Source organism: Schistocerca cancellata, chromosome 1 (genome assembly GCF_023864275.1).
Source record: "Schistocerca cancellata isolate TAMUIC-IGC-003103 chromosome 1, iqSchCanc2.1, whole genome shotgun sequence".
In the NCBI taxonomy this organism is placed as follows: domain Eukaryota; kingdom Metazoa; phylum Arthropoda; class Insecta; order Orthoptera; family Acrididae; genus Schistocerca; species Schistocerca cancellata.
The window spans coordinates 1073466649-1073480568 of record NC_064626.1 but is presented as its reverse complement, the minus strand read 5'-3'; the positions used below and the strand labels follow the sequence as shown (position 1 = coordinate 1073480568).

Below are 13920 nucleotides of genomic sequence, written 5' to 3'. Positions count from 1 at the left end.
AGAGTCGCTTCTGCCTTGGTGCCAATGATGGTCGTATGCGTGTTTGGCGCCGTGCAGGTGAGCGCCACAATCAGGACTGCATACGACCGAGGCACACAGGGCCAACACCCGGCATCATGGTGTGGGGAGCAATCTCCTACACTGGCCGTACACCACTGGTGATCGTCGAGGGGACACTAAATAGTGCACGGTACATCCAAACCGTCATCGAACCCATCGTTCTACCATTCCTAGACCGGCAAGGGAACTTGCTGTTCCAACAGGACAATGCACGTCCGCATGTATCCCGTGCCACCCAACGTGCTCTAGAAGGTGTAAGTCAACTACCCTGGCCAGCAAGATCTCCGGATCTGTCCCCCATTGAGCATGTTTGGGACTGGATGAAGCGTCGTCTCACGCGGTCTGCACGTCCAGCACGAACGCTGGTCCAACTGAGGCGCCAGGTGGAAATGGCATGACAAGCCGTTCCACAGGACTACATCCAGCATCTCTACGATCGTCTCCATGGGAGAATAGCAGCCTGCATTGCTGCGAAAGGTGGATATACACTGTACTAGTGCCGACATTGTGCATGCTCTGTTGCCTGTGTCTATGTGCCTGTGGTTCTGTCAGTGTGATCATGTGATGTATCTGACCCCAGGAATGTGTCAATAAAGTTTCCCCTTCCTGGGACAATGAATTCACTGTGTTCTTATTTCAATTTCCAGGAGTGTATTTGCTCAGTAATTGTGACAGGATACAAATTTCAGAATATCTCAGTAGTCAGTTTCAAATTTTCGGTGATGAGGACGAAGATGTGGAGAAGAAATAGAAAAAATTCAAAGGCATCGTTAAATATGACCTAGACAAGTAGGATCCGAGGAATGTTTTAAGGGATGGGAAAGATCCACCGTGGTTTAATAGCCGTGTTAAAAAATTGGTACGTAAACAAAGAGCATTTCATCTCAGATTCAAGAGAAGTAAAAACCTTGCTGTAAACAAAAGCTGAGCGAAGCGAAAACGAGCATAACGAGAGCAATGAGAGAAGCGTTCAGTGACTTTGAAAGAGAGTTTGGTCGTATATAAAATCAGTAAGTGGGTCAAAATCATATATCATTCTCTCAGCGATCACACCGGCACCGAAACGGAAGATAACAGAGAGAAGGCCGCAATACTGAATTCGGTCTTCCCAAGTTGAAGATCGTAACATTGTCCCTCCTTTCAATCGTCGTACGAACGGCGAAATGGCAGATATTGAGATAACCGATCACGGAATTGAAAAGCAGCTACATCAGTTAGTAGTGGAAAAGCGTCAGGGCCAGATGAGATAACTATAAGATTCTATAAAGATTATTCGAAGGAACTTGCTCCCTTTCTAGCAGTAATTTATCGCTGATCGCTTGAGCAACGAAAGGTACCTAACGACAGAAAAAAGTGCAGGTCATTTCCGTTTTTAGAAAGGCCGTAAGACGGATCCACATAGTTATAGATCTATATCGTTGACGTCAGTGTGTTGTGGAATTATGGAACGTTTTATGCTCAAGAATTATGACGTGTTTGGAAAATGAAGATCTCCTCTACAAAAATCAACATGGAATCCACAAACAGAAATCCTGCGAAATTCAGCTCGCTCTGTTCCTCCACGAGGTCCGCAGTGCTGTGGACAACGGCGCTCAGGTTGATGCCGTGTTCCTTGATTTCAGTAAGGCATTTGACACCGTCCCACTTCGCCGTTTAATGAAAAAAATATGAGATTATGGAGTATCGTAGCAGACCTGCGATTGGATTCAAGACTATCTTGCATATAGAACTCAACACTTCGCTCTTAACGGAACTAAAACGGCAGATGTAAAGGTAATATCCGGAGTACCACAGGGAAGTGTGACAGAACCGCTACAGTTTACAATATATATAAATGATCTAGTAGAAAGCGCCAGATGCTTCGTACGCTATTCGCAGATGATGCAGTTGTCTATACCAAAGTAGCAACGCCAGAAGATAGTAAGAATTTGCAGAACGACCTGTAGATAATTGATGAATGGTGCAGGCTCTGGCAGCTGGCCCTGAACGTAAATGAATGTAACATATTGCGCATACGTAGTAAAAGAAATCCACTATGTACAGCTACACTATTGATGAAAAACAGCTGGAGACCGCGTCTGCCGTAACCTTAAATAAAATGCCCATATAAAACAGATAATGAGAAAAGGAGACGCAATACTCAAATTCATCGGAAAAATCTTAAGGAAATGTAATTCATCAACGAAATAAGTAGCTTATAAGGCGCTTGCTCGCCAGGTTCTTGAGTATTGTTCATCTATCTAGGATCTGTATCAGGTAGGACTGATAGAGGAGATAGAGAAAATCCAACGAAGAGCGGCGCGTTTCGTCACGGGATCGTTTAGCTAGCGAGAGAGTGTCACGGAGATGCTAAACAAACTCCACTGGCAGACGTTACAAAAAAATGGATCAAATGGCTCTGAGCACTATGGGACTCAACAGCTTAGGTCATAAGTCCCCTAGAACTTAGAACTACTTAAACCTAACTAACCTAAGGACATCACACACACCCATGCCCGAGGCAGGATTCGAACCTGCGACCGTAGCAGTCCCGCGGTTCCGGACTGCAGCGCCAGAACCGCTAGACCACCGCGGCCGGCCAGACGTTACAAGAGAGACGTTGTGCATCACGGAGAGATTTCCTATTGAAATTTCGGGACAGCAGTTTTCAGGGGGAGTCGGACGACACATTACTTCCTCCTACAGACATGTAGCGTATTGACCACGAGGAGAAAATTTGAGAAATTAGAGCCAATACAGAGGCTTACCGATATCATTCTTCCCACGCACTATTCGCGAGTGGAACAGGGTTGGACGGATCAGATAGTGGTACTGAAAGTGCCCTCCGCCACACACCATTAGGTGGCTTGGGGAGTATGATGTAGATGTATACTTAACCCTGGAATGCTACTAGACGTGCTCACTACCCATGAACTGGGGAACTGCAAACCACAATTATCGGAGTAATCAAAATCACTATCCGGAGGGTGGAAATTCATTTTTAATTGCTGACTACTGTATCAAACATTTCTTTAAGTTATTTACTCATTTCACAGTTAAAGGTTACTTTTGTATAACTGATTTATAAAACCCTGTATAGTGTCTTGCATAGAGATTATGTGTATAGATATAAAGAAAGTAAAAACAAGTTGAAATGAATGTCACATAATTATATAAGGCGTTACTGAGAGAATTAGGTAAGAAAATGAGACACTGTGCCGGCCGGTGTGGCCGTGCGGTTAAAGGCGCTTCAGTCGGGAACCGCGTGACCGCTACGGTCGCAGGTTCGAATCCTGCCTCGGGCATGGATGTGTGTGATGTCCTTAGGTTAGTTAGGTTTAATTAGTTCTAAGTTCTAGGCGACTGATGACCTCAGAAGTTGAGTCGCATAGTGCTCAGAGCCATTTGAACCATTTTTTGAGACACTGTAAATAGCAGATGAGGTTTGCTATTTGAGTAGCAAAATAACTGTCGATAGCCAAAATAGAGAGATGTAAAATATAGACGCAATAGCAAGAAAATCGTCTTTGGGAAAGAGAAGTTTATTAACTTCGAATACATATGAAAATGTTAGGTCCTTTATGAAGATATTTATCTGGAGTGTAGCCTTATTCGGAAGTGAACACAGATGATATACAGTTCAGACAAGAAGAAATTGCGGCTGTTGAAATGTGGTACCATAGAATAACGCTGAAGACTAGATGGGTTGTTGGATTGGGGGGAGGGGAGGGGGAATTTATGGTGCATTTTGACAAAAAGGAAGGGGTCGATTAATAGGAGACATCTTGAAACATCAAGGAATAGTCAGTTTATTTGTGGAGGGAAGGTTCAAAATGGTTCAAATGGCTCTGAGCACTATGGGACTTAACATCTGAGGTCATCAGTCCCCTAGAACTTAGAACTTCTTAAACCTAACGAACCTAAGGACATCACAAACATCGATGTCCGAGGCAGGATTCGAACCTGCGACCGTAGCAATTCCTCTGAGGAAGTTGGCATACACTGTGCCGTTTCGACTGCCATTGATGAAATAAGGGCCAATAATTGTAGTACCAAGCATCTCCATTGATTCTGATGTTCCACCTGTGTAAGCCATCGTGGGCTGTCGCTGGAAATATAATGCATGTTCTTTGTATTTACCTGTCCTTTGTTTGAGAAGGAACATTCATCGGGGAATAGAACATTGGTTCCAGACTGTAGCGCCTAGAACCGCTCGGCCACACCGGCCGGCTATGGAGGGAAGAGTGGGGATTAAAATCTTTGGAGGGAAACCAAAGCTTGATGGCAGTGAGCGGACGCAATAGATGTAGGTTGCAGTCGTTGTGCACAGACGAAGGAGCTTGGACAGGTTAGGCTAGCGTGAAGAGCTGCGTCAAACCGCCGGCCGGAGTGGTCGAGCGGTTCTAGGCGGTACAGTCTGGAACCGTGCGACGCTGCGGTCGCAGGTTCGCATCCTGCCTAGGACATGGATGTGTGTGATGTCCTTAGGTTAGTTAGGTTTAAGTAATTCTAAGTTCTAGGGGACTGATGACCTCAGAAGTTAAGTCCCGTAGTGCTCAGAGCCATTTTTTTGCGTCGAACCAGCCTTGGGACTGAAGGAAGCATCAGTGACAACAAGCTATATGATTTGTTTCAGACTTCAGAATAATCATAAAAGAGAATAATTACAATACAACAAAAAATCCAACAGCTCAAAAAAAATCACTTGCCAAAGTTCTTTAATACGTGAGCTAGACCGACACTAATTAAATATTGTAAGCGATGTGTAAAAGAACAAGGAAATTATGATGATAATAAAATAATAACAGTGAAAAAGCAACTAAAAAACGTTCAACTTCGTTTCGGTTAAAATCCTTCGCAGTCTTATTTTTTCCATTTTGCCACTACTGCAGTTTGTGTTAGTCTCCGTTGTGATGCTCGTTCCCATCTGTTCGGTAATCCTGCTGGTGCAACCCGAGTACCAACCCTGACTGGCACAGCGAGCGCTGTCGCGTGGGAATTTCAGAGCGTCCCGGGAAGTAGCCGGTGGTTTCGCAAAGCCGTGCGCGCCCTGACCTACCGCAGCTCAGCCGCTGTTGCCCCAGCTGCTATCGCCAGCACGGCGTCGCGTGTCGCCACCCAGTTTCCCGCCGCCCAATCGGCGTCGAGGGCGGACGTCGCGTGAAACGCGAAATCCCCATCGCCAGGCGAAGAGGTACGGCCTTCTGCGCGGTGGCCACCGTTAGCTAAAAGTGTGACTGCGTATTACCGGAAGCTGGTCAGGCTCCATCCCAAGGCAGAATTGCTTTCATGTACCGGGTGATCAGAAAGTCATTATAAATTTTAAAACTGAATAAATTACTGAATAATGTAGATAGAGAGATACAAATTGATACACATGCTTGGAATGACATGGGGTTTTATTAGAACAAAAATAATACAAAAGGTCAAAAATGTCCGACAGAAGGCGCTTCATCTGATCAGAATAGCAATAATTTGCTTTGTCTTACTTTGTTATGCAAAGAAGATGTTCTTTACAGGAAATGCTCAATATGTCCACCATCATTCCTCAACAGTAGCTGTAGTCGAGGAATAATGTTGTGAACAGCACTGTAAAGCATGTCCGGAGTTATGGTGAGGCATTGGCGTCGGATGTTGTCTTTTAGCATCCCTAGAGATTTCGGTCGATCACGATACACTTGCGACTTTAGGTAACCCCAAAACCAATAGTCGCTCGGACTGAGGTCTGGGGACCTGAGAGGCCAAGCATGACGAAAGTGGCGGCTGAGCAAACGATCATCACCAAACGACGAGCGCAAGAGATCTTTCACGCATCTAGCAGTATGGGGCGGAGCGCCATCCTGCATAAACATCGTACGTTCCAGCAGGTCTTTATCAGCCAGGCTGGGGATGATGCGATTCTGTAACATATCGGCGCACCTCTCACCCGTCACGGTAGCAGTTTTGCTGTCCAGCGCCATCTGTGGGACATTTTGTGTTTTTTTTTTTTTTGTTCTAGTAAAACCCTATGTCATTCCAAGCATGTGTGTCAATTTTTACCTCTCTATCTACATTATTCCGTGGTTTATTAAGTTTTCAAATTTATACTGACTTTTTGATCACCCGGTATAATCCGCGCTTGGTTTAAGGTATTGCGAGGTCAGAACTTTTTGTTACGTACTAGGTCATGGCACCACTCTTCGTATCACTAAGAGTGCTTCGTTCGGTTAAGCTTTCTTACACGTTAGGTTTCGTGTGAATGAGCAGTAAGCTTGACGTTTAGTGACTGGAGTCGATTTCCATAAAATTCTTCTGGTTTGTATATAGACAGGACCATTGGTGTATGGAATTACACGGCCTGTTCCGAAAGCGAGTTGCAGTCGGCCCCAAAATGTTGGTACATTTTACAACATTCTCATTTTCAGTAAGGGTCGTCGGCCCCAAAATGTTGGTACATTTTACAACATTCTCATTTTCAGTAAGGGTCGTCGGCCCCAAATTGTTGGTACATTTTACAACATTCTCATTTTCAGTAAGGGTCGTCGAATACACTCACACGACTTTAGGCCTTTATCGCTGATATCAGACTTTGGATCACGTTTTGTACTCTCATATTATGAGCTTTATGCAAATGGAAAATCTGGTCTGTCGGAATCAACGGGGAGTCAGCAAGCAGCTGTAGTGTGAAGTCGAGCTCTCCTTCTTAGTCAGCGACTCATATGCCAGTAGCTACCCAGGTTGATGCCGTGTTCCTTGACCTTTGGGAGGCATTCAGATTAGTTCCGCACTGTCGCCTAACACCGAACAAAATACAAGAGTTCGGAATAGGAATACCAGACCAGCATAATGATTAGAGACTTCCTAGCAAATAGAACACAGCATCTCGTTCTTAACAGAAGTAGAACTTAAGACGTAAAAGAAAGAGGTGTTGCAGGACCGTCACTTTTCACAACATATATGATGGGCCACACGGGCCAAAAGCAGACCCGCGTCGATTTTGAGATTATATGCGTGCTCTTGAATCTGTTGATCTTATGGTTAACCAACTTTATCTGTGATGTAGGCCCACACTTTATATGTGAACATCCAAGAAAAGCTGTCTCACCAATTTATCGGTAGTCACTTCCATACGTGCCTGACGACGGTGTGCTAAAAGGCCCTTGTGGGTCCTAGCGCCTCATGTAAGTAACCTAGTAGAAAACATCGGAAGCTCCACAAGGTTGTTCGCGGATATTGCTGTTGTATATAGAGAACTCGCAACGCTAGGAAATTATAGAAAATTGCAGGACGATCTGCAGAAGATCGACGCTTGATGTGTGGATTGGCAACAGGCCTTCAGCATAAACAAATGTAACGTATTGCAAATAATTAGACGGAAAACCTGTTGCTGTATGATTACGCTACTGCCGAACAGCCATTGGAAGGTGTCAGATCTACTAAAGACGGTCTAACGCACTGCTTCCAGGGCTGGAAGGCGTGCCAGTCCCCGACACGTATCCGCGTGGCCCGTGTGCCGGCTAGCTTGTGGATGGTTTTTAAGGCGGTTTTGCATTCGCCTCGACGAATGTGGGCTAGTTCCCCTTATTCTGCCTCAATTACACTATGTCGGCGATTGCTGCGCAAACACTGTCTCCACGTACGCGTACACCATAATTACTCTACCACGCAAACATTGGGGTTACACTCCTCTGGAATGAGACGTTCCTGGGGGTCGACTGTGAGCCGAACCGCACAATAACCCTGGATTCGGCGTGTGGCGGCGTTGGGGTGAGTGGACTGCTGTCGCCTGTTGTGGGATTGTGTACCACTGAGGGCTACGGCGGGAGGAGGCCTCTCCGTTGTTTCTAGGTCCCCTGTTCAATACAAACATACATACATGGGTACAGAGCTAGAGTGGACCGATCACATAAAACTAACCGCACTGGAGACAGAAACCGTACCGAAATACATTACAAGGATCCTCAGGAAGTGTAGTCCCTGAACGAATGAAATAGCTTCCAATGCCTTCTTTCGGCTGGCACTTGAATATTACTCGCCAGTATGGGATCCTTTCTAGTAAAGATTGATAAAGGAAATAGCGAAGATCCAAAGAAGAGCAGCGAGTTTTGTCACTGGCGAAACGTCACGGAAATCGCTGTCAGACTCTAGTGGCAGACGCTACAACATCACGGCGTGCTTTACTATTAAAACTTCTGCTATGCAGGTTACAAGGAATCTTACCAGCAATCATTCTTCCCACGCACCATTCGCGACTGGATCAGGAAAGGTGTGGCGGGGGGGGGGGCAGTTACACTCGTCCTCTAGGTCTCATAAAGTGGCTTCAAAAAATGGCTCTGAGCACTATGTGACTTAACTTCTGAGGTCCTCAGTCCCCTAGAACTTAGAACTACTTAAACCTTACTAACCTGAGGACATCACACACATCCATGCCCGAGGCAGGATTCGAACCTGGGACCGTAGCGGTCGCGCGGTTTCAGGCTGTAAGGTGGCTTGCAGAGAAAAGATTTAGATGTAGATAAAGAACAGAGGAAATCAGTACCCCAGAGTACTGTCGTCGAATCTTGTTGGCTGTGCTTGTGCTGTGCGTGTTTACGGCCCTGTGGCTAATTTGAGCCTTGTACTGCCGCGCCGGGGGGCAACGGAGCTGCACAGCGGAACGTAAAGGCGAACTGCGCACAGCATATAGGTCAGCGCGACACACGTGACTGTGTACTTCACTCACTCTGGCTTTCTGCCATTTTCTGAATTCACTGTGCGAAGACGTCATCGTATGCAAATAGACCGGGTCGAAACGATGACCAGTCTCGCACGCTAGCTGTCAAGATGACTTTCATGTCGTATGTTAATGGCCTGCAGACAATACTAAAGGCAACCACAGACGTTTTGAACTTAATGCAGTTATTTATTGTGAAGTACTACCTGCAAGGCCGGGCCTTGTGGCCGAGCGGTTCTAGGCGCTTCATCCCGGAACCGCACTGCTGCTACGGTCGCAGGTTCGAATCCTGCGTCGGGCATGGATGTGTGTGACGTCCTTAGGTTAGGTTTAAGTAGTTTTAAGTCTAGGGGACTGATGACCTCAGATGTTACGTCCCACAGCACTCAGAGCCATTTGAACTACCTGCAAAAACTGCACAACTATCCAGTCAGAATCACATAAGATTTTAAAGAGGTGAATAACATTCTACATCTTTATCCTTCTGGATATTTATTTACTAACATAGTCACCCTGGTGAGGCACACATATCTCCCATCGAGAGTCCAGTTTGTTGATACTGTCACTGTAGAATGTTTAACTTCGCTGACTGAGCCACAACCCCACCTCTGCTTGCACCGCTTCTTCACTGTGAAAGTGAAGTCCTCGAAGGTGTATTTTATTTAAGTTATGGAAGAAAATGAAAGTCGAATAGGGCCAAGTCGGGACGCTATGCAGGATGATCATTGGTGCCAACCTAAGATGTCGGGATTGTTGCACATGTCGCAGCGCTCGTGTTTGCTCTTGCATTGTAATACTGAAGGAGAAGGTGTTCCACGTGCGGACGAACACTTCCAATACGAAACTAGATTACAGCACGCTTTCTCACGCTTCGACATAGTTACATTACCCACGCCATGTTACACGCTAAAATTCGGGACGCTCTTGTGGCAGAGGGCTGCAAGTATGTAGACACGAAGAATGAAGATGTGGAATGTTAATAACGTTGTTTTATATAAAAAAGCCTGAAGAGCTGTAAAACAAAAATTCGGAGGCAGTAGTTTTCAGCACGCCCTCGTCCAATGTCAGTGACTCAGTTGGAATGGGCCTACTCGTAGAAATACGCAGCTGTAATAATTTGTAGGGATATGAAATCGAATGAACACAAACGCACAACCATGGGTCATAATCGGTGTACATAGGAAATTGCTCGTAAAACATTCTTATGGTCCATCCTAAAATATTTCGATGTGGTTTAAGAACTTATCAGAGAGGACTAACAGGGGATAATAAATACAGCAAAGAAGGGCAGCACCAACCGTGATATATTTGTTTGTCTAGCGAGAGAGTGCCACGAAAATGAACAAAAACTCTCGCAGACTGATGCCATCAATCCCTTGAGCGCCTGCGTGTGAAGTTTCAGGAACCAGTATTAAGTGAAAAATCAGAAAATATCCTTCAGTTCCAACATATTGCAGCGCCAGAGATCGTAAAAACTAAGTACACTAATTATAGCACGCCATTTAAGCTCCATGCACGTTTGGTACGGGAAGAAAGACTAATTATAGCATGCCGTTTAAGCTCCATGCACAGCTCCATGCACGTTTGGTACGGGAAGAAATACGAGGGCTGTCCAGAAAGTAAGTTACGATCGGTCGCGAAATGTAAACGACTATGAAAATCCGATAAAGCTTTGCAAAGATGTGTTGGGCAGTGTCTCTAGTACGATTGTAGGTAGAATTATGCCGCTCTTTTCATTCCTGAGCTCTTAGTGAGCGCGTAAAGATGTTATAGAAAATGGTGTCTCCCGCCAAGTACGAGGGCCTGGTGAGAGTTTTCCCCTGAAGCTATGCAACCAATATTACATAACTATCGTGCGGTTTCTTCTTCAAGACCATTCTCAGCCTCATTCTGCAGGGGCAATGAAGATGTTCCTGCATCATTTCAATTGGAAATGTTTGATTACCCACAATACAGCCCGTAATTGTCTCCCACTGAGTTTCATCTCTGCTCAAACGAACCGCTGGCTATGAAGACAACATTTTGGCACAGACAACGAGCTTTAGGCCAGCGTAAAGAATTGGCGGAAAGCACTGGCGGCGCCTTCTATGATGAGGGTATTGGAAAGTTGGTACAACGCTACGACGAATGTCTGAGTCAGAACGGCGACTATGTAGAGAAGTAGCTGAAAGGTGTAGATAACTGTGTACAAATGAAACATTTCTGATTTTTACTGTGATTTTCATTTCGTGATCAATCGTAACATACTTTCTGGACAGCCCTCGTACTAACATGTGGTTTAGTGCCAAATTCTTTCTGACAAGCACTCACCGTGGTTTGGAGAGAACGTTTATACATGCAGTTACTTTGTGAAAAAGTACGACAGATTCCTGTTCGCGTTGTGCATTTCGCCTGGTAATTTGCAGGCTATACACCTCGAGCCGTCATACGATATCTGACGCTGTCTATTTCGCGTACAATATCATTTCCTCCTAGTCCTGATTCGACCCCGAATGGTGTACGAGAAGAAAGACTGTCGGTAGGTATCTGTGTGAACTCGGAAGTGTTACTATTAACGCCGTTGTCACTGAGCGAGACGTATGTACAAGAAAGTAGAAAGTGATACGTTGTTTGAGTCATCTTGGATCTTGCGCTCCGGAATTTTAACAACATATCACCGTGGTGCAGCTTGTCTTTCGTAGCGTCCTCTAGAGTTAGATGAGGAGCTTCATGACGCTCTCGCGTCAGATGAATGAGCCCATGACGGATGCGCTGCCCTTCTTTGGACCTTCTCTGTCTCTAATATTAATCCTACCTCCTGTGGAGGCCACAGTGCCGAGCAGTACCAAAAACAGGTCGAACGAGTCTGACATATGTCTTCTGTGTGGTCGCTCCAAATAAATGCACTCTGACCCAGACCTTTGTTTCTGTTTAATGTGACGATTATGGTGCGCGGATCTGGGGCTTGATAGCGTCCCAGATGTATTGCATGCGGTTCAGACCAGATAATTTGTAGCCAAGGTATAAATGTGAATTCACTATATACTCATCAAACAACTATAGTACAATTTCTTCATTTAGGTCATGGCCGATCCAACCCGGTCCAAATGAGTAAACGATCAGTCTCTAATTAGACGTAGGTCATTTATCCTGCTGGAAGATGCTGTGGACGTTTGTGAAGACGTCAAACATGAAGGGATCCAGGTGGTCTGCATTAACGTTTACGTAGTCCACAGCTGGGATGGTGACGTTACCACCGCCTGTCCCAAGGAAGTCCATGTGAATGTCCCCATAGCGTAATAATACCTCACCAGCTTACTTCCAAGTCGAGGGACATATTTCGAGCAGCCGTTGCCTGGCTAAATGCGCATCCGGACACGACCACCGACCTGGCTTAACGAGAAACACGTTAATCGTATCAGGGGTCACGTTTCCACTGATTGACGGTTCAATCTGGATGGTCCCGTGCCAATTGCAATCGAAATTTCGGTGTGGTTGGGTCAACATGAGGTCATCTGCTGCCGGGCCCCATGTTCAACAATGTGTGTCGTTCAGTGTGCTCCGAACACTAGCGCCTGCACCAGCATTGTACTCAGTCGTCAGATGTCACACACCGCTGAATATCCTGCTTGATAGACCTTCACGATCTGTGATGAGTCGTGGATGTCCAACACCTTGTCGCTTACTCATGGCTGCAGCCTTCCTAAATCGCTTTCTATAGATGCTCACGACGGGGAGCAGCCCACCAACTTCGCCGTTTTCGTGATTCTGCTTCCCTTGCATGGGGAGGTAATAATCTTCTCGTTGTCAAAGCCGGCCGGCTGGCCCGTATTCGTTTATGTTCGACCCCACTTGCCCGCATCGCCTCCATGCGGGATTTGGTCTTGCGATTGCTTGCGGTCATAATGTTTTGGTCCATCAGTATATGTATTTATGTGTGGAGGGGGGGGGAGAGGTGTTAACATCCCGTAGACCTAGGTCTAATTAGAGACTGATCGCTAACTCAGTTGGACAGGATAGGCTCAATTATGATTTAATTGAAGAATGAGTTCCAGATAAACTACGAAGTGATCAGTGGTATTCGTGGGAAATACTCTCTAAGCCAAAATAACGACGCACTATGAAGGAATTACATGAGACTCGTTAGACGTGATGTACATGTATAAAAAAATCACTCCGTCATCAGGCCACTGTGGCCCACCGGGACCATCCGACTGCCGTGTCATCCTCAGATGAGGATGCGGATAGGAGGGGCGTGTGGTCAGCACACCGCTCTCCCGGTCGTTATGATGGTTTTCTTTTACCGGAGCCGCTACTATTCGGTCGAGTAGCTCCTCAGTTGGCATCACGAGGCTGAGTGAACCCCGAAAAATGGCAACAGCGCATGGCGGCCCGGATGGTCACCCATCTAAGTGCCGGCCACGCCCGACAGCGCTTAACTTCGGTGATATGACGGGAACCGGTGTATCCACTGCGGCAAGGCCGTTGCCGATGTACATGTACAGACAAGCGAATTATTGCAATTTGAGGAAAATGAGATGATATATTCAAGAGAAAGAACTTCACAAATTGAGCAAGTCAGTAACGCGTTGGTCCATCTCTGGCATTTATGCAGCTTGAGATTGATTGGTAGAGTTGTTGGATGTCCTGCTGAGTGATATCGAGCCAAATTCTGTCCAATTCGCGCTTTAGATCCTCAAACTCCCGAGCTGCTTGCAGGGTCCTGCCCATAATGCTCCAAACGTTCACAATTGGGGAGAGATCCGGCGACTTTGCTGACTACGATATGGTTTAGCAAGCACGAAGACAAGCAGTAGGAACTCGCACCCTGTGCAGGCGGGCAGCATTTGCTGAAATTTAAGCCCAGGAAGGCTTGCCATGAAGGTCAACAAAACGGGATGTAGAATATAGTCGGCGTACCGCTGTCTTGGTTGAATTTTGCACAGAGCATAATTTAATCATAGCTGACACTTTTTTTTAAGGATCATGAAAGAAAATTGTGTAAGAGGAAGAGACCTGGAGACACCGGAAGGCTTCAGAAAAAGTGAAGAAACTGCAAAGTGATAGGAATTTAATGACATAGAACCTCTATAAACTGAAAGAACCAGAGGTTGTAGAGAGTTTCAGAGAGAGCATTAGGGAACGACTGACAAGAACAGGGGAAATTAATACAGGAGAAGAACAATGGTCAGATTTGAGAGATGAAATAG

The 13920-nt window shown here is 45.8% G+C and overlaps 1 protein-coding gene and 1 pseudogene across 1 annotated transcript in view; one reads left to right on the top strand and one right to left on the bottom strand.

Moving 5' to 3' along the window:
• Positions 1-13920, top strand: part of LOC126090865 (headcase protein-like) — a 746517-nt gene that overhangs the window by 339338 nt on the left and 393259 nt on the right. The gene's annotated exons all lie outside the window — the stretch shown is intronic.
• On the bottom strand, positions 13083-13200 carry LOC126095918 (5S ribosomal RNA; annotated as a pseudogene).